A 23,085-nucleotide genomic window follows, 5' to 3' on the forward strand; every position below is an offset into this window, starting at 1 on the left:
GTTTTTAATCCCTAAATCGCTAATCATACTTAGTTCATGATTTTGGCCAAATGACTCGATTAGCGAGTTTAGCACTGTTTACAAGGCACATCGTAACGGTCCCTGGAGTTTGGGGCGTTACAAAAAGAAACATGGAACATCCTTGAGTTGGAAAGCTTAGGTGACGATGTGTACATATGCAGCTGCTCGACCGCCACGACCGAGGTTTGAAGGAGAGGAACTAGGGTTAAACCTTGTTTTGTTGCTTAGATCAGCTGGTTGTAAATATTTTCTTGTAATGGACTTTTAAATTATAATTTTGGGATCCCAATGTATACAGTAAACGTTCTAGTGAAATGTTATAACTTAACCAAAAATTTTAATCCCTAAACCGCTAATCATACTTAGTTACATGATTTTGGCAAAATGACTCTATTAGCGAGTTTAGCACTGTTTATAAAGCACACCGTAACAGTCCCTGGAGTTTATGGCGTTACATACTATTTCTCTGTTTAGTCTGGCTAGCTTAACAGCTCCTTCGCGTAATACCTTTACAATCTGGTAAGGTCCTTCCTAGTTCGGGCCCAACACACCATCCTTGGGATCTTTATTTTCCAAGACCCTTCGGAGAACCAGATCGCCCAATCCGAGTCTGCGTCCCCTGACTTTTTAATTGAAATAATGGGTGATCTTTTGTTGATAATGGGCGAGCTGTAATGGCGATTCCTCTCTTTTTTCTTCGATCATATTGAGGGATGCACTAAGTAGCTCGTTATTCTTATCTTGATCGAATGTCCTCTGCATGTGAGTAGCCACCATTGCCTCAATCGGAAGCAAGGCCTCGCTTCTGAAGGTTAGGGAAAAGGGAGTATTCCCCATGGAGGTTCAATGAGAAGTTCGGTAGGCCCACAATACTTGTGAGAGCTACACGGGCCATAGTCCTTTGGCTTCATCCAACCTTTTCTTCAGGCTCGCCTTGAGGGTCTTATTTACAGCCTCGACCTGCCCATTGTCTTGTGGGTATGCTACCGACGAGAAACTCTTCATTATGTCGTATCTTTCACAAAAGTCTGTGAAGAGATCACTATCGAACTGCGCCCCGTTGTCTGATACAATCTTTTTAGGGAGTCCAAATCGACATACGATATTCTTTACCATGAAATCCAGGACTCTCTTTGAGGTGATGGTTTCCAGAGGTTAGAGTTCTACCCACTTCGTGAAGTAATCGATTGCCACCACCGCATATCGAACTCCTCATTTTCCCATAGGTAGGGAACCTATCAAGTCAATTCCCCATGTTTCAAATGGCCACGAGGATGAAATCATTGTTAGCTCGACTGGAGCAGCTTAGGCAACTATGGCGAAACCATGGCATTTGTCGCATTTCTGAACATACAAGATCAAATCTTTTGTTAAAGTGGGTCAGAAATAGCTATGTCTCAGTACCTTCAGCGCTAAGTTTTCCCCCCAGCGTGGTCTCCACAAAAACCTGTGTATTTCTTGCAAAATGGTTTTGGCTTCCTCGGGCAGAACACACCGCAAGAAGGGTAACGAATGAACTCACCGATATAGGATTCCATCAACTATTACATATCATGGAGCTTGATAAAGTAATTTTCTCTCGTCTTTTCTGTCACTAGGTAACTTTCCAGTCGCGAGATATTCCATTATAAGAGTCATCCAGGTCGGTTTTATGTCAATCATTCTGACTTCCACTGTTTCTCCTGTTACACTTGGGCTTTCCAAGAACTCCACTAATACTACATTCAATGTTTCAGCCTCCTTGGTGGTAGCAAGTTGTGCAAAAGCATCAGCGTTAGAGTTTTGCTCGTGAGGTATCTGTTCAACAGAGATAAACTCAAATTCAGACAATTCCCCCTTTAATTTAGGCAGGCAGGCCACCATCTTGATGCCTCGAACCTGATATTCTCCCAATATCTTATTTACCACAAGTTAGGAGTCACTATAGCATTAGATGGCTTTCACCTTCAGCTCCCTTGCCACCCTCAGCCCTGTTAATAAAGCCTCATATTCTGCTTCGTTGTTGGATGCTTCAAATTCGAATCTAAGAGTTGTATGGAACTGATGTCCTTCAGGCGAGATTAAGATTATCCTAGCTCTCGATCCGTTCTCGTTTGAAGATCAATCAACAAAGATTTTCCATAACTCCTGCACTAGCTCCCTCATGAGCTCGTCCTGAAAACCAGTGCAATCAGCCAAAAAATTATCAAGGGCCTGACTCTTGATCGCAGTCCGTGGCATTTACAATATCTAAAACTGGCTATGTTCGATGGCCCATTTTAAGAGACGTCCCGACATTTCAGGTTTTTGCAATACCTGCCTTAAAGGTTGGTCGGTTAAGACGTTGATAGAATGGGACTGGAAATATGAACGGAGCTTTCTGGAAGCCAAAATTAAACAGAATGCCAACTTCTCTATCAGTGGGTAACGTGATTCAGCTCAGAGAAGCCTCTTGCTTACATAATATACTGGTTTCTACATACGGTCTTCTTCTCGAACTAGCATGGCACTGACTGTATTTTCTGTCACGACCAAGTAAAGAAACATAAACTCTCCATATGTCGGTTTGGATAGTACAAGGGGTTCAACTAGAAGCGTCTTCATATTGAGGAATGCATGTTCGCATTCTTCGATCCACTCAAATTTCTTGTTCCCTCTGAGCAAGTTGTAGAATGGCAGACACATGTTAGTGGATTTTGAAATGAAGCGATTTAAAGCTGCCACCCTCCTAGTTAGGCTTTGAACTTCCTTACATGACCTGGGTGAAGGAATGTCTAATAATGATTTGATTTTTTCAAGATTCACCTCTATCCCTGTTATGGATTTTCTACGCGCAAGTATACGTGTTCGTTTAACAAGTAATATAATGTAAGAAATATCGAACCCACAAGGAATGTTACCAAGTACCAATCATTAATCCTAATATTCTATTTGGTTAACAATAATTTGATTATAAGAATTAAGTAAAACTATTGAAATAAGAACGTAATTGCAGGAACAAAAGAATAGCAAAAGAAATAGAATTCAATAATTAAATGAACTAGGGAAATTAACTTCATCTACCATCAACTTTATATTTTAGTAACACAAATTATACTATTCAATGCTCTCTCGTGATAGCAGGTGAACAAAAGTAACTTATATTCTTACTAGGATATACAAGTCTCAACCTTATGTAAATTTTCTACATCTCTGAGATAAATGAACATAAGACAGGCATTAAGCAAGACAACCCTAAAGCTACACAGACCAAATAGATACTCTCGTCCTATAATGAAATCTATGTCTATTCAATTACAGCATAATCTATTCTCACTTCTCAAATTTCGAATCAAAATCATATAAATCATGTAATAGATGGCCAGTCAATCACAAGCATTAAGCATAAATTCGAATAGATCACAAGATAGAATAGAAATCATAAAACTTTCATTAATACAATATAAAGTTTCGGGAAAATCCATTAACACCCTAGAAAAAGAGTTCAGTTCATGACAAAATTCATAATAACCATAGAAGAATTAAAAAGCATCCAAAATACAGAAATTCAAAGTAGAAAAGAAGAAAACTGTGATGAATTCTTTAATTCCACTTGCAATCCTCCACCATGTGCCTCCAACCGTCTCCTAGGGATAATCTTCCTCTTAAAAACGTCATTAAGAAATCTTTTATAATCCCTAATTAATTCTATGGAAAAGGACAAAATTTCGCTTGAAAAATGCCCTAAATTTGGCTTCTGTACGGACTGGCGCCGCGGCTCCATGTGATAGCGTCGCGGCTCTAGTGCATTTTGCGATCCAGATTTTGTCTCTGGATTTTGTAGCGCTGCAGCGCTGTCTGATAGAGCCGCAGCTCTAATTCTGATTTTAATAGAGCCTCAACTCTGTTTGATAGAGTTGCAGCTCTAATTCTGGCAGATTCTTTTCTTCTTCTCTGAAACTCCTAGGCTGCGGCTCTACACCATAGAGTTTCGGCTCTAATTCCAATTTTTCACCAAATCATCAATTCAACTCCCGGTTTCACCTAGTTTCCATTCCTTACTCCGTTTAACATCATTTCTTCAAGAATTAAGCGCTTTTCCTCAAATTTCAAGCTATTTCCTTAATAACCACACTTAATCCTGAAAATACAATAAACACCGACATAATATCGCACAAAACCAAATAAAAGACTAAAATTGCATCTTAAAACACGCCATAAAAACATACCAAAACTAGTCCTAACAAATTCCCCCAAACTTATCCTTTACTCGCCCTCGAGTAAAGAACACAACTAAGACTCGATAAAACCTAAACAAACCAAATTGACAACCATTACAATAGCCTCAAAAATCATGAATACCATATGCATATAATTCTAAAGAAAAGTAACGTGCCAATTCAAAAATTAATCTAGAATTTCAATCAAAATACTTCACCTATTCACTGTAATTCATCGATACTCATGCTCATTCACCCATAACCAATAAATGTAAAGAATTGAACCAATCTATGCATGTCAAATTCTCACCATCAATCTACTCAACACTGTTATTACATATGCTGACTATACTTACTATTCTCCACTAATGTAAACAAATACACACTTAAAATCAATAGGACTTTACAAAGCTCGTAATAGATGGGTTAGGTAAGGTGGATGAGAATATATTTTAGGCTCAAGTATACCATAAGCATTCAAACCAAGCAACCTATCCCTTTAACTCAACTTCACATCCCATTGTCACTCTTTTTTTTTCAAGATTGAGAAAAGTTGACTATTTATTCATCACATTTTTTTTCAAACTACATTCCCCCAAACTTAGATTTTTCAGTAAATAACTTAAGGAATGTAATATATTCTGAATTAATAATTTCTTTTCTCCTTTTGTTTCTTTCTTCTTCAATATTTTTTTTAATTGCACTGAGTAACCACATATTTCTACATATGTCCCTTAAACATTCACTCCCCCTTCCAATCAAAAGATATGTTTTATGCTCATGGTATAGGACAAAGGGAATAACGAATACACAGATACAAGTATAGGCTCAAAACATGTGTTAACCAATGAAAAAGGTCAATTGTAAGGCTCAAATAGGGTAATAAAAGATCAAATACATAAGGGTTAGCTTGAAAGGCTCAATCGTTCCAAAGAAGGCCTATATCCTCTTCTTAAGTGTGTATTGTTTAGGATTTCGTCTCAAATAGCAAGCAAGCAAGTTCTAGAAAAATCTCAACTTATACAATCCACAGTCCAAATTCAACATGCATATACAAAGTTCAATTCCCACATTTACAACTATGAGCAATAGTTCAAACAAGTATTCAATTAACCACAGTGAAGTGACAAAGTATTTCAACCAAGCACACATATTTTTTATATGCACAACTCTTCCTTTGGATTAAACTACATAGCAATTATTCAATCTCATCGGCAATAAATTATCAACTTGGTTTACACTCTAACAACCCCGTGAAAACTAGACTCAAACACAATAAATAACATCAAAGCTAAAAATAAATCCCTTCCCCCAAACCTAAGACTAATATTGTCCCCAATGTTAAACTCAAATAAAAAGAAGAGACTTACCTGAGACCCCATTGTACAACATTAAAATGGAGGAGGAGGTGGAGTGGGAGTCGTGCTAAAAAAATTCTAATGGAAACCCTTAAATTGCATTTCAGGGCCCAATTGGCGTCGCGACACTGGTGTATAGAGCTGCAGCTCTAATTCTAACTTTTCTCAACACTTGCTCTCTGACTTAGGAAGTGTTGCAGCTCTAATTCCTTCTGATCACATTAGAGTTGCGGCTCTAATTCAACTTTTGTGATATTTTGTTGCTATTTTTTTCACGTTTTTCACAGTTCTAATTACATAAAATATTTAAAAAAAAAACTAAACAAAAATAAAATAAAATAAAATTGAATTGTTCAACTAAAAATAGAATAAAAATAAAAATAATAAAATAATAAAATAAAAACGAAAACATAAACATAAACTTGAGATGCCTCTCAAGAGCACTATCGTTAACGTCATTTAGCCGGACGTTGACTACTTTCTTAAATTCAACTCGGATCCAAACCGCACCTCATGTCCTTAAAAGCCATAGTATCATGAGAAGATGCCTATTTCTTAATATTGCACAGTTTTGGAACTTTCCACCGCTCATGAAACAATCGAGCTTTCTCACTAAATATATTTTTCACTTTATGATGAATTGTTTGATTTCCACCTTCAACCATAGATTTCGTCTTAATAAATTCCAGCTTATCACCTTTACTTTCCACCACATCAACTCTACAACAAGTTTGAACCTCCGTTGCTACAAAAACATTAAATGTTACCTTTTCTTTTTGTACCCACAACTTCAACTCGCATTTTGCACATCAATTAAGGCCCTACCAGTTGCTAAAAATGGCCTTCCAAGAATAATTGGAATATTTTCATCTTCCTCCATATCAAGAATAATTAAATCGGCAGGAAAGAGGAATTTATCGACCTTTACTAACACATCTTCTATGATCCCCCTCGGATGAGCCAGTGATTGATCTGCCATTTGCAAAAACACGGTAGTAGGTCGAGCTTCTCCCAACTTTAACTTTCGAAAAATAGATAGAGGCATTATATTTATACTAGCCCCTAAATCACATAAAGCCTTTGTCACCATTGAACCCCCTATAGAGCATGGAAGGTTGAAACTACCCGAATCTTTAAGCTTGGGAGGTAGCTTCTTTCGAAGTATCGCACTGCACTCCTTATTAAGTACCACTGTCTCATAATCCTCTAGTTTCCTCTTCTTCGTCAAAATTTCTTTTGTAAACTTCACATAACTCAGCATCTGTTCAAGTGCTTCAGCAAAAGGAATGTTGATGTGTAGCTTTTGAAAGATATCCAAAAATTTAGAAAACTACTTGTCAAGCTTATTCTTTTGAAGCCTCTGAGGATATGGGATCTTTATATGGTGATCTATGCTTATTTCTGGCTGCTTTTTCACAAGGTTCTCATTAGCCTCTTCTTCAACTTTGCCCTTTTTCTGCTTGTTCTCTATGTTAGGTGCTTGTTGATCCTGCTTCTGCTCAACTTTCTTCTCTATACTTGGTCCCTCATACACTGTTCCGCTCCTAAAGGTAATAGCTTGACACTGTTCATTAAGATTTCCCTTCGGATTTACTTCAGTAGTGCTTGGCAAGTTCCCTTGAGCTCGGTTTGCCATTAACGTGGCCAACTGTCCAATCTGAGTTTCCAAGCTTTGAATAGATGCCCTCGTTTCTGTCATAAATTGATTAAGTACATCAGGTTGTGCTTTAGGTTGCCTCATAGGTATTTGCTGTTGTGGTGGTCTATTTTGTGATTGATAAAATCCAGGAGGAGGCCTTGGGTACTGAGGTTGGCTCTATTGAAACTGCTACTGACTACCTTGACCACTTGTCCATGAGAAATTAGGGTGATTCCTCCACCCTTGATTATAGTTCATTGAGTATGGGTTATTTGGATGCCTTTGAAAATTACCTATTGTTTTCACTTGCTCTAGAGGCATATTGTTAAAATCTCTTGTTGCGCATTGCTCAAACAAATGAGGTCCCCCACATAACTCACACATAATCTTCATCTGCATAACTGGAGCTTGAGCTTGAATGTTGTTTTGTTGTAACTGTTTGGTTAATGTTGCCACTTGAGCGGACAACATTGAGATGGCATCCAATTCATGCATCCCAGTCACCTTCTTTGGGGTCTCCCTCTCCGATGGTCACTGATAATTGTTCATTGCCATCTCCTCCAACAAGTCATAAGCCTCATTAGCGCTCTTACTCATGAACGCTCCTCCAGACGTTGCATCAATGATTGTGCGAGTAGTACTGCACAAACCATTATAAAAAATATGGACTAACATCCATTTCTCAATTCCATGGTGAGGACATTTTCTTAACAACTCCTTAAACCTCTCCCACACATCATACAATGATTCACCATCTCTTTGGTGAAAATTGTTGATTTCACCTCTATACCTTGCAGACAGCGATGGTGGGAAAAAATTTCCAAAAATTTCTGAGTGAGCTCCTCCTATGTTGTGATAGAATTGGCTTCCAGAGAAATAAGCCAACTCTTTGCTCGATCTCTCAATGAAAACGGGAATAGTCTCAACCTCACTGCATCATTTGTCATTCCGTTCATCTTAAATGTGGCGCAGAGCTCTAGGAAATTAGCCGAATGTAAGTTTAGGTCTTCCGTTGGTGATCCCCCAAATTGAACTGATGATTGTACCATTTGCAAAATAGCAGGCTTAATTTCAAAATTATTAGCCTCAACCGCTGGAGGTCTAATGCGTGACCATGCCCCCGTTACAGTAGGTAGCACATAGTCCTTAAAACTTCTTTGTATTGGTTGTTGAACTGGTGCAACTTGTTCAACAACTCCTACAATGTTGTCAACCCCTCTGTTACCTCTGTTCTGAGCCAAACTTTCTAACCTTTTCTATTTTTGATTTATTCTACAGGTTTTCTCAATTTCAGGATCAACAGGAACCCTTAACTCAGACCCCTGTCGTCGCATAAACTATGTGAATACCTGAAATCACAAATTTCCAAAGAAAACCAGAATGAGAACGGTATAAAAGAAAAGCAATGAAATTATAAAAAGAATTAATTTCTTGATATTAGTAAAAATAGTCCCTGGCAACGCGCCAATATATTGTTACGGATTTTCTACACGCAAGTATACGTGTTCGTTTAACAAGTAATATAATGTAAGAAAGGTCGAACCCACAAGGACTGTTACCAAGTACCAATCATTAATCCTAATATTCTATTTGGTTAACTATAATTTGATTATAAGAATTAAGTAAAACTATTGAAATAAGAACGTAATTGCAGGAATAAAAGAGTAGCAAAAGAAATAGAATTCAATAATTAAATGAACTAGGGAAATTAACTTCATCTACCATCCACTTTATATTTTAGTAACACAAATTATATTATTCAATTCTCTCTCGTGATAGCAGGTGAACAAAAGTAACTTATATTCTTACTAGGATATACAAGTCTCAACCATATGTAAATTTTCTACATCTCTGTGATAAATGAACATAAGGCAGGCATTAAGCAAGACAACCCTAAAGCTACACAGACCAAATAGGTACTCTCGTCCTATATTGAAATCTATGTCTATTCAATTACAGCATAATCAATTCTCACTTCTCAGATTTCGAATCAAAATCATATAAATCATGTAATAGATGGCCAGTCAATCATAAGCATTAAGCATAAATTCAAATAGATCACAAGATAGAATAGAAATCATAAAACTTGCATTAATTCAATATAGATAGATAGATAGAATCCATTAACTTGCATTAATAGAAATCATAAAACTTGCATTAATTCAATATAAAGTTTCAGGAGAATCCATTAACACCCTAGAAAAAGAGTTCAGTTCATGACAAAATTCATAATAACCATAGAAGAATTAAAAAGCATCCAAAATACAGAAATTCAAAGTAGAAAAGAAGAAAAATGTGATGAATTCTTTAATTCCACTTGCAATCCTCCACCATGTGCCTCCAGTCGTCTCCTAGGGTTAATCTTCCTCTTAAAACGTCATTAAGAAAGCTTTTATAATCCCTAATTAATTATGTGCAAAAGGACAAAATTGCCCTTGAAAAATGCCCTATATTTGGCTTTCATACGGACTGGCGCCGCGACTCCATGTGATAGCGCTGCGGCTCTAGTGCATTTTGCTATCCAGATTTTGTCTCTGGATTTTGTAGCGCTGCAGCGCTGTCTGATAGAGTCGCAGCTCTAATTCTAATTTTAATGGAGCCTCAGCTCTGTCTGATAGAGTTGCAGCTCTAATTCTGGAAAATTCTTTTCTTCTTCTTTGAAACTCTTAGGGCTGCGGCTCTACACCATAGAGTTGCGGCTCTAATTCCAAATTTTCACCAAATCATCAATTCAACTCCCGGCTTCGCCTAGTTTCCATTCCTTAGCCCGTTTAACATCGTTTCTTCAAGAATTAAGCGCTTTTCCTCCAATTTCAAGCTATTTCCTTAATAACCACACTTAATCCTGAAAACTCAATAAACACCGACATAATATCGCACAAAACCAGATAAAAGACTAAATTTTCATCTTAAAACACGCCATAAATACATACCAAAACTAGACCTAACAATCCATCTTGTGTTTACTATGAACCCCAGAAATTTCCCAAATGCCACCTCGAATGTCCATTTTTTGGGATTCATCTTCATGTCATATTTCCTTAAGATTCCAAAACATTCTTCCAAGTCAGATACATGGTTATTGGCAGTCTTTGACTTGACAAGCATGTCATCGACATATACCTCCATGTTTCTCCTGATCTGGTTAACGAACATTTTGTTGACCAAGCATTGGTATGTAGCCTCGGCATTTTTCAATCTGAATGGTATAAATTTGTAACAATATACGTTATGCTCGGTCATGAAACTGGTATGCTCTTGGTCCACAGGGTTCATCGCGATCTAGTTATATCCAGAGTACGCGTCCATGAAAGACATGAGCTCGTGACATGCTGTGGCGTCTACCAACTGGTCAATCCTTGGGACAAGCTTTGTTTAGGTTGGATAAGTCGATACAGGTTCTCCACATCCCGTTTTGCTTCAGGACTAGCATAGGATTAGCAACCCAGATCAGAACCGAGATACTTCTTCCTCTAGTGCTTCAGCTCAGACTGTTCCCAAAAGCCTTCATTTTTGGGATTTTGCAGGCACATTCTTGTCCAAATTTAATGTGTGCATTATTATATTCGGACTGATTCCCACCATATCCTCATGCAGGCAAACACATCTAGGTTCATCCGTAAGAAATCGACAAGCTCTTTCTTTCTTTTGTCATCAAGGTTCTTTCCAATTTTTATAACTCTCGAAGCTTCTTTGGGGTCGATATTTACTTCCTCGAGCTCTTCTATGGCTTTGAGCTCTGACCTATCTTCACCTATCCGCAAATCAATGTCGTCACATTGGGCAACCTCACCATCCTCTTCTTGTTGAGGTACTTCCGTCCCATGAGTGACTTCTACTTCCTAGGACTCATCACCTCCCTCACTTATGACCATCGCCTGGTACCCGGGTTGTGATTTTCCCTTTATAGAAATGCTATAGCATTCTTTGGTAGCGAGATGATTGCCTCTGACTATACATATCCCTAAAGCTAAGGGGAGTTTCATTGCTAGGTGTTGGATCGATGTTATGGCTTCAAATGCCATCAGCGCGGGTCGTCCCAAAATCGCATTGTATGTGGTCGGACAGTCAATTACTACAAACTCGAGTATTTTGGAGACAGTTCGTGATTCTTCTCCCAATGTCACTACTAGTCCGATTGTCCCTATGGTCGTTGTTCCCTCACCCGAAAACCCATATAGAGTCATTGAGGTCGGCTTCAAATTGGATATGAACAGTCCCATTTTTCCAAGGTGGAACTGAAAAGTAAATTTACGGAACTTCCATTATCCACCAGTATTCTACGAACCCTTCAGTTGGCAAGCTGCACGGTTACCACTAACAGATCATTATGCGAGAATTGGACGTGGCTAGCATCCTCTTCCTTGAAAATGATTGGTTGTTTTTACAATCGCTGTTTTTTAGATACCCGTTGCTCCAAGACGAACTCCACTCCATTATGAGCTTTCAGCTCATTGATGTACCTCTTTTGGGCCCCACTGCTTGTGCCTACCAAATGAGGTCCTCCAACAATAGTGGTTATATCTCCCCTTACTATTGGAGGAGGATCGACCTGATTCGCCTAAGCTCCAGATTGGCTTATCAGAGCTTCTGGGACTGACTGAGAATTCTGCCTAGCGGGATGATTAGGAACTACCCGACTTCGGGCGTACTAGGCCAATGGTCCAGCTCAAATGAGAGTCTCAATTTTATCCTTCAGCTGCCAATAATCATTAGTGTTATGACCAATATCATTATGGAATCAGCAAAATTTTGAAGGATCTCTCTTCACCCTCTAGTTTATTAAAGGTTCTGGCTTCTTCCATGGGAGGCGATTAGAATTAGCTAGAAAGATACGCTCTCGGGTGTCTGTTAGGTCGGTATAAGTAGCGTAGATAGGCTTGAACTTCTCCGCTGACTTTTTCTTCTTCGTCCTGCTTTGGTCGCCTTCACCATTCCCCTTCCTTTTGTTACTCCCCCCTTGGTTATTCTGGGTAACGGCCTGAGCTGTAGCTGCAACATCTGTTATCACTCCAACGGGTTAGACAGGGGTTTAGCTGGTTCCTAAGATAGAAGCTCGTGCCTCCTCCCGGTTTATCCATTTCTGAGCTCGGGCTAGAAATTCGTCTACGCTTTTAACTCCTTTTCTCTAGAGTTCTTGCCATAGGTCGCCTCTGAAGAGGATTCCTGTTCTCACTGCCATGAGCTTGGAGCTGTCATCAACGTCCCTAGCTCGTGTAGAAACATTGGCAAATATCCTCAGATATGCCTTCAATGTCTCTCCAGGTTGCTGCTTTACATTGGCCAATGAATCGGCCTCAACTCGAGCTGCTTGTGAAGCTCGAAATGCTTTTTTGAAATTAGAGGAAAATTTCTTCCACAAGCTTATGGAATGCCTCTTGTATTGTTTAAACTACTGCCTGGCAAGCCTGACCAAAGTTCTAGGGAACAAGATACACCTTAGATCGAGCCCGACATTGTGGGCCATCATCATGGTGTTAAACATTCTGAGGTGATCAAACGAATCTCCATCTCCATCAAACTTAGACATGTGCAACAACCTAAAACCTACAGGATATGTTGCTGCTGTAATGTTTGGAGAAAAAGGTTTGAGCTCCTCATCTGAGTCGCAATCGTCCTTTTCCTTCCCAGATAAGAGTCTTTTAATTTGTTCTTCCATTAGAGCCAGTCTCTCAAGGGTTTGGTCCCTAGTCCCTAGGTTAGCTGGGGGTTGTTCAACAGCTCCCATCCTATTATACGCGTTTGACGGGTTATTGTGCCTCCAAGTTCAAGCTTGGTTATGTGAGACATTCCCGTTGTCGCGTACAATGGACGGACCTCCCTTGTGTTAAGTATAGCTAATATCCTCATCCCGAACTGGATACCTTCTTTGTGAGTTCAGATGATCGCGCATGTCGGGCTGTGGATCATATCGATGACTTTGTGCTGAACTCAAATGATTTCTCAGGTCGCTCTCGGATCTACCTCCATGCTAGCTTTTCGTTTAATAACTTCTGTTTGCGAAACTTACAGCTCGCAGATGAGATCAAGGACCTGGGTTCTCAACATGTGTTCGTGGGGCGGAAGTATTCGCAGATGGGGGAGGATTTCTCATACTGAACTGGAACATTTCGATGAGGACGAGGTGGTGATGGATGTCTTACAGGTGACGGGGGATGCCTTATGGGAGAGGCTATCCTCGTTCCATCTGGACAGTCTAAATTAGCCTGTCTTGGTTCTACTCCAACATCCCAAGTTCTTTGTGCCTGGGGCTCTAATCATGGCACAGAGGGATTTTTTGGAGCATTGTGTCTTCGTGAGCTTGTCCTAGCCCCTCCCTGCATATTGTTATGGGCATTTCTGGGGATTTTTGAAGAAGGCACAGAGCTTGGGGTCGCAGTCCTGACTGACTGACTGACATGCTGATGACCCCTGTGATGATCAGTGGGTTGAGCATTCTGATGGTTTCACCCTAAAGGCACAGAACTCGGAGTGGCAGTTCTCACAGATCGACTCGGTTTAGATTGGTTATTCCTTTGGAACTGAGACCCACTTGGCCTCTTTCTGACATTAACATCAGTTGCAAGAGGGGGTAACCAAGCCAAGACCTCCTCAATCTGCCTATTTGCCCTAGTGAGATGGCTCCTTAGCTGGATGTTTTCCATCTCGAGGGTAGTCAGGTATCCTGGATTAGGATTTGGCAGTAGCGACGCCGAACTCCCAGTATTGTCCTAACCCTCCGGTTGTTTTCTCAGACATTGATGAACATCCGAACTACTTTCATTGGGAACAGCGGTATGGTGGGCCTCCTGCCCACCAGGCTGTTCTGTCTCATTATCATGCATTGAGCAAGTGAACACCATGATCAAAGTTGACTGGAAGTTATGAAGCACTAATATACTCTCAATGAAAGCACCAAACTGTTGACATGGTTTTCAGCCAACATTGTATTAAGAAATTAAACAGGTAGATTAGTGCTAGATTATAAACCGCAATGATGTAGTAAGTGTGGATGCCAAAAATCCACCAAGAAAGAAATCCCCAGTACATGGTTAAAATACAAGGCTAAAGGTCACTTAGTCACATTATCAGGCTCAGACCTATAAGTCTTGTGAAACCGAGAGATTTTCCCAAGGGAAGCATCACTTAGTGAGCCGTGAAGTATGCCCTTTGTGGATGCTCAATATTCCATGCTTGTAAAAGATCCACGGCGCGTGCTAAGGTCACATAAAGGCCTAAATACATGTCTGAGCCGCGGGATGCTCGGGCCACCGTCCTCTTGCAACGGCCTCGCATCACCCCTCGGCATCACCCGGGCACGTGCGTCTCGCGAGGCCCAGCCTTGCATCACCCTCGGCATCACACTGGGCATGTGCGTCTCGCGAGGCCCAGCTTCGCGCCACCCTCGGCGCACCCAGCGAGGCGGCTCGTGCGTCACAGCCGCACACCCCCCTCGCGAGGCCCCTGCCTCGCGCCTGCCTCGGCGCATGTGCGTCTCGCGAGGCCCAGCCTTGCATCACCCTCGGCGCGCCCTCGGCACCTCACTGGGCATGTGCGTCTCGCGAGGCCCAGCTTCGCACCACCCTCGGCGCACCCAGCGAGGCGGCTCGCGCATCGCACCCGAACACCCCCCTCGTGAGGCCCCTACCTCGGCGCATGTGCATCTCGCGAGGCCCCTGCCTCGCACCTGCCTCGCATCATCGGTACCACACGCCTGGGAGGGGCGCCTCGCGCCCGGAGGATGCGCCTTGCGTCCATGGTGCCTCGCCCCTAGGAGATGCCACGTGCAACGGGTCGCACGCCAACGGCACCTAACACCTATTAGGCACACCTCACGCCCGAGAGATGCCCAACGCCTCGCCTCGGCTTGCATCTCAGGGCCCCCAAGCGACCCTGCCTCACTTCACGCGTCTGGGAATATGTCGTGAGAAGGATCTTGGGCAGCAGGACAGCCTCGTCCTTGGTGGTCTCGCGGCCCCATGCGCATGGGGACCGCGGGGCATTGGTCTTGTGAATGAGACTATCGACTAACACAGGGGTGCCCTCTACAGGACACCTTTCTTCCTGTGGGACTCATAGGATGTAAGGTCAAGGACCTAAGGGAAGGCTTCACAACGATCTGATGCGAAGGCAGGAGGGGTACGGAGCGCACCTACGAACTAAAAGGAAGTAAAGTACGGAAACAAGGCCCATGTCAGACAAGTAGTGGCCGTACAAACAAAGTACTTGTTGTGGTCCTCACCAGCCCACCTCTGACACCCGTACAAAGCAAGTAGTAGAGGCATGGCCGAGTACAAAAGCTGAGGTGCTCCCACAAACTCTGACCATGTACCAGAGCAGACACCACTACATTTGATACCACTCTCCTGATAGCGTACTTGTGTACAAATTTGTCCCATGGACCACAATGTATCAGGGGCCAATTTATCATGGACCCCCTGATCTCACTATCTCACAATTTATCATCAAATATTTATTCTCATTACCCAATATCCTAGTAATGTGCTAAATACCCCCTTGACTCACTCCGAGTCAAGTATAAATCCCGTTGTGACTTTCCCACTAGCTTGCCTCCTAGGATCGTCTCGTGCTGAGTAACCCTAGCATAACCAAATAATAATGAAGCACCACACACATGCCACATATATGCCAAATATACCTGAAATTTCCAAAATATGAAAATCACCCAATTGAACAGAAATAGGTTCACATGCATATTCAATACAACTAAACATGCATATAATCATTTAATTGCATAATAAATCAATTATGGCCCTCCTGGCCTCCTAATCAAGGCCCTAAGCCTTATTAGGAAATTTGGGTCATTACAGTCTTTGTAACGCCCTACTACCTTAGAGTCGTTACTAAGTGAGTTTAAAATGTGCATTTAACTTGCTAATCAAGCATTTAGCTCAAAAGTGTAACTAAACTGTATTAAAATCACATAATTTGAAAATGTAATCATTCATTGAAAATTATAAGTGCTTTACATTAGGGATCCCCAAAATACTGTTTATAAATATTTACAACTCAAAATAGGATTCAGTACAAAGCATCTCCCAAAAATACCCATGGCCGTGATAGCCAGGCAGACCAGACATGTACGCGTCGCCTCACATTCTCCATACTCATGGTTGGTCGGCCTTCCCCTTTCCCTACCTGCACCACAGAGCACTCGTGAGCCGAAGCCCAGCAAGAAAACTCCACACAAATAGATAACATGTGTATATCAATCACTCAGCACAAAACAAATATGTCAACAGGCTAAACACATATGTCTATGTCGTCCCAGGTGCTTTACCAGGCCCTGGGTTCGCAGTCTACACTGTAAGGATATCCCAGGTATCCTTTAGGGTCATACCTTGGCAACTCGCACTCCGCGTGCTAAACGCTCGTGGCCCCTTTGTCGTTCTCGGCCTTCGCCGTTCCCAGCCCTTGCCGTTCATTCACATACATAGCATAATTAATCAAACACTTAAACACATATTAACATAATCAATGGGCTATGCCCTACACATAATCATATAGGGTTGTGCCCTGCAACACAACTATGGGGCCTCGCCCTGCTCTATGGATACAACGGTTTTCTTACCTGTGTCCTAAGCTTCTAGAGCACCAAAATCCCGAGCACAGTCCTCTAACCCGAACCTTGCTGAAAACCTAGTCACAACACATACATAGCACTATCACTACTAACCAATTCATAATCATCCCCCGAAACCAATCCCGTGCTCTCGCGACCTTCCGTTTCCCCACACAAGGTAGTGAAAGCGTCCCCCGAGCCCCCTAAGCCAAAACCCTAGAAACTCAAATTTGCACTTCCTGAAATTATCCTAGCAAAGTTGAGGAGGTGACATGGGAACTTGAATCAGATATGCAGGAGCGGTATCCCGAGTTATTCAGGTAATTTCGATGACAAAATTTCTGTAAGGAGGGGATAGTTGTAGCGACCCAAATTTGTTAATAAGGCTTGGGGCCTTGATTAGCGTGCCTGGAGGGCAATAATTGATATATTGTATTAATATGTGAATTTAATGAATATGTGATTAGAAATGCATGTTTAGGTGATTAAATATGCATGTGGGCCCCATTTGGCTGTTAGGGGCATATTTGTAATTTTAGCCCATTGATGGCATAAATGTTGTATTTATGTGTGTGTTGTAATTGATACCACGTGTGAGTGGTGATATAATTGTGGTGCACGATCCAAGACAGTCCTAGAGAGCAGTTTAGCTAGAAGGTCACAATGGGGTCAAATTCTCGGCTCAGGGGGAGCCTAGGGGTAATTAGGTCATTTTGGTAGCTTGTTATATTCAGTTAAGGGCTGGGAAAATACTAGAACATTTTGGCAAAGAAAGAGGAAAGGAAAAGAACAGAATTTCTCAGCTCTCTCTCTCTCTCACATTCGGTTCCCTCTTTCCCTTTCCTTGATAGTTGAGAGCTTGAAGAATTTTGAGGATTTTTAGACTAAGGAATTGAAGAATTTTACTTGCTGTGGCTAGAGGAATTAGCTCAAGGGTATGTTTAACACAGAGGTAAGGTTTCATCCTTATTTTTCTTTAAGTTTCCAAGCATGTTTTTGAGAGTTTGAGAATGGAAGTTGAAAGCTGGATTTGTGACTTGTTATTGTGAGAATTCAGCTTGGGAATCAAAGGGGTTAGCTTGGAGTTGGAATTGGAGTAATCTCAAGATGGGTGACCTCCTGGAAAGTTTTCCCAGGAAGCGTGCGAGTGAGGACAAAGCACCCTGGAAAGACTCGTGTTGGTTTGTAGGGCCAGTCGTCATTCAAGGAAGCAGCCATAGTGACGTGGGACGTTACAGTCTTGTTGAGCCAATGCCACCATTTTCCATATCCATTTTGAATTATACAACTCTTTTAATTATTTTAAACAAACTTTTAAAAATAATTAAACTTTGGGTTTTAACACCCAAAAAGTTTCCAAGGCCCAATTTGAATTTGGGTAATTTAATTCAAAAATAAAATTAAATAATTTAATTTAATAAATTAAAATTCAAGATAATTTAATTTTAAATATTTTAATTAAAACAATTTTAATTATGGAAGATAACAATTAAAATATTTTTAATTAAGGGAAATTATCAATATTATTTCAATTAAAGAAATTTCCAAATTAAAATCATTTTAATTCAATTTCTGATTTTTAATTAAATGAATAATTCAAAACAATTATGGTAACTACACATTAGGGTTTGTAAGATACAAACCCTAGGTGTGTACCATAAGGTGCGGCAGCAGCAGGGAGGTCCGGTAGTGAAGGAGGCTACAACTGGGCGTAGGGGTGTAGGCTGGCGCAGGCGGGCACGCAGGGGCGCGGGCATGTGCGCATGGGCGCGGGCTGGCGCAAGGAGATGGCTCGGGGCTCGGGCCATCTTGGAATTTCATCTAGAATTTTTAAAAGAAAAATTACAAAATTCTTATGCCCCAAAATTGGCTTACATATTTCATTTAGAAATTTTGAGAACAATTCATAAACCCAAAAACACCATTATTAAACAATCCTTAAGAATCTATCATCATGAAAATAAACATCCATCTATTCAAACATATATCACATCGAATATAAAAATGCACATAATCCCACACAACAATTAATAATATGCATAAATTAATAACCTGTCTCTGATACCAATTGTTAGAAAAACAATCAGAGTACGCAGGGGAATAGGCGTGGTGGGCCCAGTGTATACAACAACAAAAAAATTTCATCTCTCATATAAACAGTTTATATGATCAAGAAAACATCCAGATAGAAACATTAACATACAATATTATTAATCATGCAACATACATATATATATCAGATAAACATATTCATAAATATTCAAGAACGTGAGTATTTACCTCTTGAAGCCTATCAAGTGTCCTTGAGTCTTTTCGAATATATATCGATCTTCCTATCTAACGCTTTGAGTACTCAAACAACGATCTTCCATTGTGTTCTCTACACCTCAAGATGTGTGTGGGCACATAGAGAACATGAGTTTGTAATTTAGGAATCACAAGCATTTCTCAACACATGATAACTTGGATTATGGTGTGAGAAAGGTTAGAATAAAGAAGAAGAAGATAAACTTTTGTCTTACAAACATTCTAAAGACAATTATGAATTCTTACTAAGTTGTGTATTGCTTTTCTCCTTTTCTTTTTTTTTCTTATTCTATAACATATATATAGAGATTATTGTATTACCTTATTAATCCTAATAATAATGGTAATATAACAATAATATTATAATGATGATAGAAATTGATTTAGGTAAATATCTAACTTACTAAATTTGAAAAAATCTATTTTTAAATTATTAATGAATTAAATAAATAAAATAAAAACTATACATATATAATATCTGTACATTGTTATACACATGACACAATTCCTAGACTGTGTCATGCGTGAATAGCAGTGTAATCCCTTTTCAGGGATATTTCATTTTTCTTTTATTTATTTAACTAAAATCAATCTTTCACAAAACAAGGTATTTATATTTTTAAGGAAAAGATGACAACTATATTTCAAATTTTAAATTTTAAATTCACAATTCAAAATTCAAATTGATGATCATCATTATCATCATCTTTTAAAATTCAATAAATCAAAAAAATATTTTTGACTTACCAATTTTATTTTCTCTCACTCAAATAAAATAATTTATTTATTTATATATGAATTTTGAAATTATATATTTAAATTAATAAACATATTTTTGAAAATTTAATAATTAATTCCAAATTAATAATTTAACCTCAATTATCATATAATTGTATACTTGACCTGAAGAATAAAATTCTTCTCAAATTTCCAAATTACAGTTTTACCCTTGTATCAACTCTTACCTTGATATAGTGTTGATAGAGCCACCGTCGAGACCTATGGACCTATAATATCAAGCTCCGATAAATATTAGATTATTAATCAAAGATCTTTGATTAAATATTCATATTTATTAATTTCATGATTACTCCACTATAAATATGAGATTGAACTCTTGACAATTATAGACATATATTTAGAGAGTATTTTATTAAAGAATAAAGTGTCCATTGATATAATCATTACATACAACGATAATCCTCTATTAATGGTTCATAATTAACAGGGAATAAAATTACTGTTTTACCCTTTTAGCTATATCTTGTTCCTAGAGTACCATTGACTTTACTAGTGAAGGTTGTGTCACAACAAGTTTGCAATGTGAGCGTTCATAACCTTTTCAGTTCCAAAAGTCAACCCAATAGGGAACCATTATTCAATCTATAAGAATGTATAGATTCCATATTTGTTAAACTTTGTTCCCATCCCTATATATCATTGAGTCCCCAAAACAATTGTTCTTAGCCTGATCATTCTGACAAACCTTAAGTCATGAATCAAAGGATCAGATGACATATATAGGAGTTCATAGTAGCCTCATGATTAAGATCATCGTGTATATAATCATCGTTTGATGTGTTTGATTAATACTATGAGACGATGTTTAAAGAAGTATTAACAAATCACATCTAGTCCAGTTCTATATATCACTATATACAAAGTATCTTGTCCTACTACACTAGTGACCCGAATCTAGGTCACTTGTATTCATAATACTAGCGAACTGTATTAGCAGTAATTAATCTAAAAATTCCATAACTTTATTTTACTGCGAACTGTTTTAAGAATATTATCTTAATCTCGATCATTTCATACCAATATGAGATTAAGACCACATAGATAAACTTTGGAATTTTATGATATTTACTTAATATTATCAACATAATATCGGACATAGTCTATATATATAATAATTCAATTCAATTATTTATTTCATTTAAAACATTTGTCAACTACAATTGCTTTAAGGACATTATTCCCAACAACAGCAACAGCAGCAGCAACAACAGCAGCAGCAACAACAACAACAACAACAACAACAACAACAACAACAACAACAATAATAATAATAATAATAATGGCTAGTTCTCCAGTACTCTCCTTGGAGTACTAGTATACCCCTATGTTTTTGGCACTTTGATAGTTATAATCTCATTTTTTTTTATGACAGTGCGCATTGTAGTTAGAGTAGATATCCCACCAGTTTTCGAGAAATTTTAAATAATTTATTGTGCTGAATCATGGTTCAAATATTCTGTGTAAATGCATGTATAAAAGAAGGAGAGCGTGCAAAATATTTGATTTTTTTTTCAGAACCATAAATTATTTAGAAATTTCTAAAAATTAGTGAAGTGCCTACTATAACAAAAATGTGTGCAGTCATTTAAAAAAAATGAAATTATAACTATGTAGGTGTCAAAAGTAGGGATATCGAATTGGTGAGTTATTGGTATAATGCTTTTAAAAAAAATTGATATAAAAGAAGTACAACATGACGAAAAGGAGAATGAAACTTTTTTTTTTGTGAGGAATAACTTTACTATTTATCATATATTATTCATAAATAATGTGATAAACAGTACAAATTGGATGAGAGAATTCCTTTAACCAACATAAACTGATTGTTTAGCCAAAGAACATGCAAATATGATCTCGAAAAATTAGACAAAATAGTTTACATATGGTAATAATTAAATATAACTAATCATAAGAAAGTTGCCCCAAAAAGAAGCAAGTGTTACAACTTGAAAGACCGATAAGATACTACATCACAGCCAAACAAAGATAAGTAATTACTTATGAAGTAAAGTTAAAATCTCTTTTAGAGCATAGAATGCCCAAGCAAATGGTCTTTCCTTCAGTTTAGTCCTAAGTAAAATTTTAGAAAAAAATTGAAAAAGAAATAATTTTGGAGTTTAGGTAATCTAACCAAATTTTTCCCTTTGATTAGACCCTTTAAAGTTTGTTTAAGGATATTGAATAATTAAAAAACAACTAACCATATCCAAAATCATTTATGGATGATGAATTCTATACCATACAAACTTTATTATTTTTCTAAAATGAAATAACAAGTTTATCTAGGATCAAAAAACTTATCTTTGACTACCCTGAATCTGAAGAAGTCACCATAATAATTTTTATCAAGTCTGAGAAGAAACGAACATATAATTCAAGACAATCCATAAAACATGGCACAAAACTATAGCATTGATAGACACAGAAACAAGCCACCATACATGGTACAAAACAAGCCTCAAAATGCACTGGACAAACCACCATATATGGTACAAACTTGCCTCAAAAGACAAAAGAAGCCACAACACATGGCACAACAACTTTATTAAATTAAAAATTATAAAGAAGAAAAATAAAAAATATGTTTATATTGAAAAGATAATCATAATAATAAAATATTGAGTCATAATCATTTAAAGTGATTGTAAAAACAATAGAATAATAAAAAGACTATTTATGATTTTTGTCCACCGAACTATAACTAATACATTATTGTGCTTACTGATTTTTTCGAGTTGTTAAAAATTACCCCTGAACTATTCACAGTGTTTTAAAGTGAGACTTCTGTTAAGTTTTATCCTATGTGGCTAACGGATTAATGACTTGTCATTGTCATGTGTATAATTTAAAATAAAAAAATATATTTCTTATAATTTTTTTTTCTTTTAAATTCATAAAAGATTAATTTTTTTGAATAAATTCTTAAAAGAATAATTAAATAAAAATTTCAAACATTAAAAAAATAAAAAATTATCTATTTCTTTTTACAAAACTTAAACTAATCCAATTTAAATATTATTAATCTCATCATTATTGAAAATAAATAATTTAATGTTTCCAAACAAAAACAAATTAGATGAGTTTCAATTTATTTTTTTAATATTTGAAAATTTTATTTAATTAATCTTTTAAGAATTTATTAAAAAAAATTAATCTTTTCTAAATTAAAAAGTAAAAAGAATTTTTTTTGAATAATTTTAATTTTAGCATTTTATAAAA

The 23,085-nt window shown here is 38.1% G+C and overlaps 1 non-coding gene across 1 annotated transcript; it reads left to right on the plus strand.

Annotated features, from left to right (window-relative positions):
• Positions 1 to 7,881: 7,881 nt before the first annotated feature.
• LOC133820746 (small nucleolar RNA R71) lies at positions 7,882 to 7,988 on the plus strand. Its single transcript, XR_009887146.1, has one exon. It is a non-coding gene; the product is annotated as a small nucleolar RNA R71 (small nucleolar RNA).
• Positions 7,989 to 23,085: the final 15,097 nt, after the last annotated feature.

The sequence above is a fragment of the Humulus lupulus genome, chromosome 2 (genome assembly GCF_963169125.1).
Source record: "Humulus lupulus chromosome 2, drHumLupu1.1, whole genome shotgun sequence".
NCBI classification, from domain to species: Eukaryota; Viridiplantae; Streptophyta; class Magnoliopsida; order Rosales; family Cannabaceae; genus Humulus; species Humulus lupulus.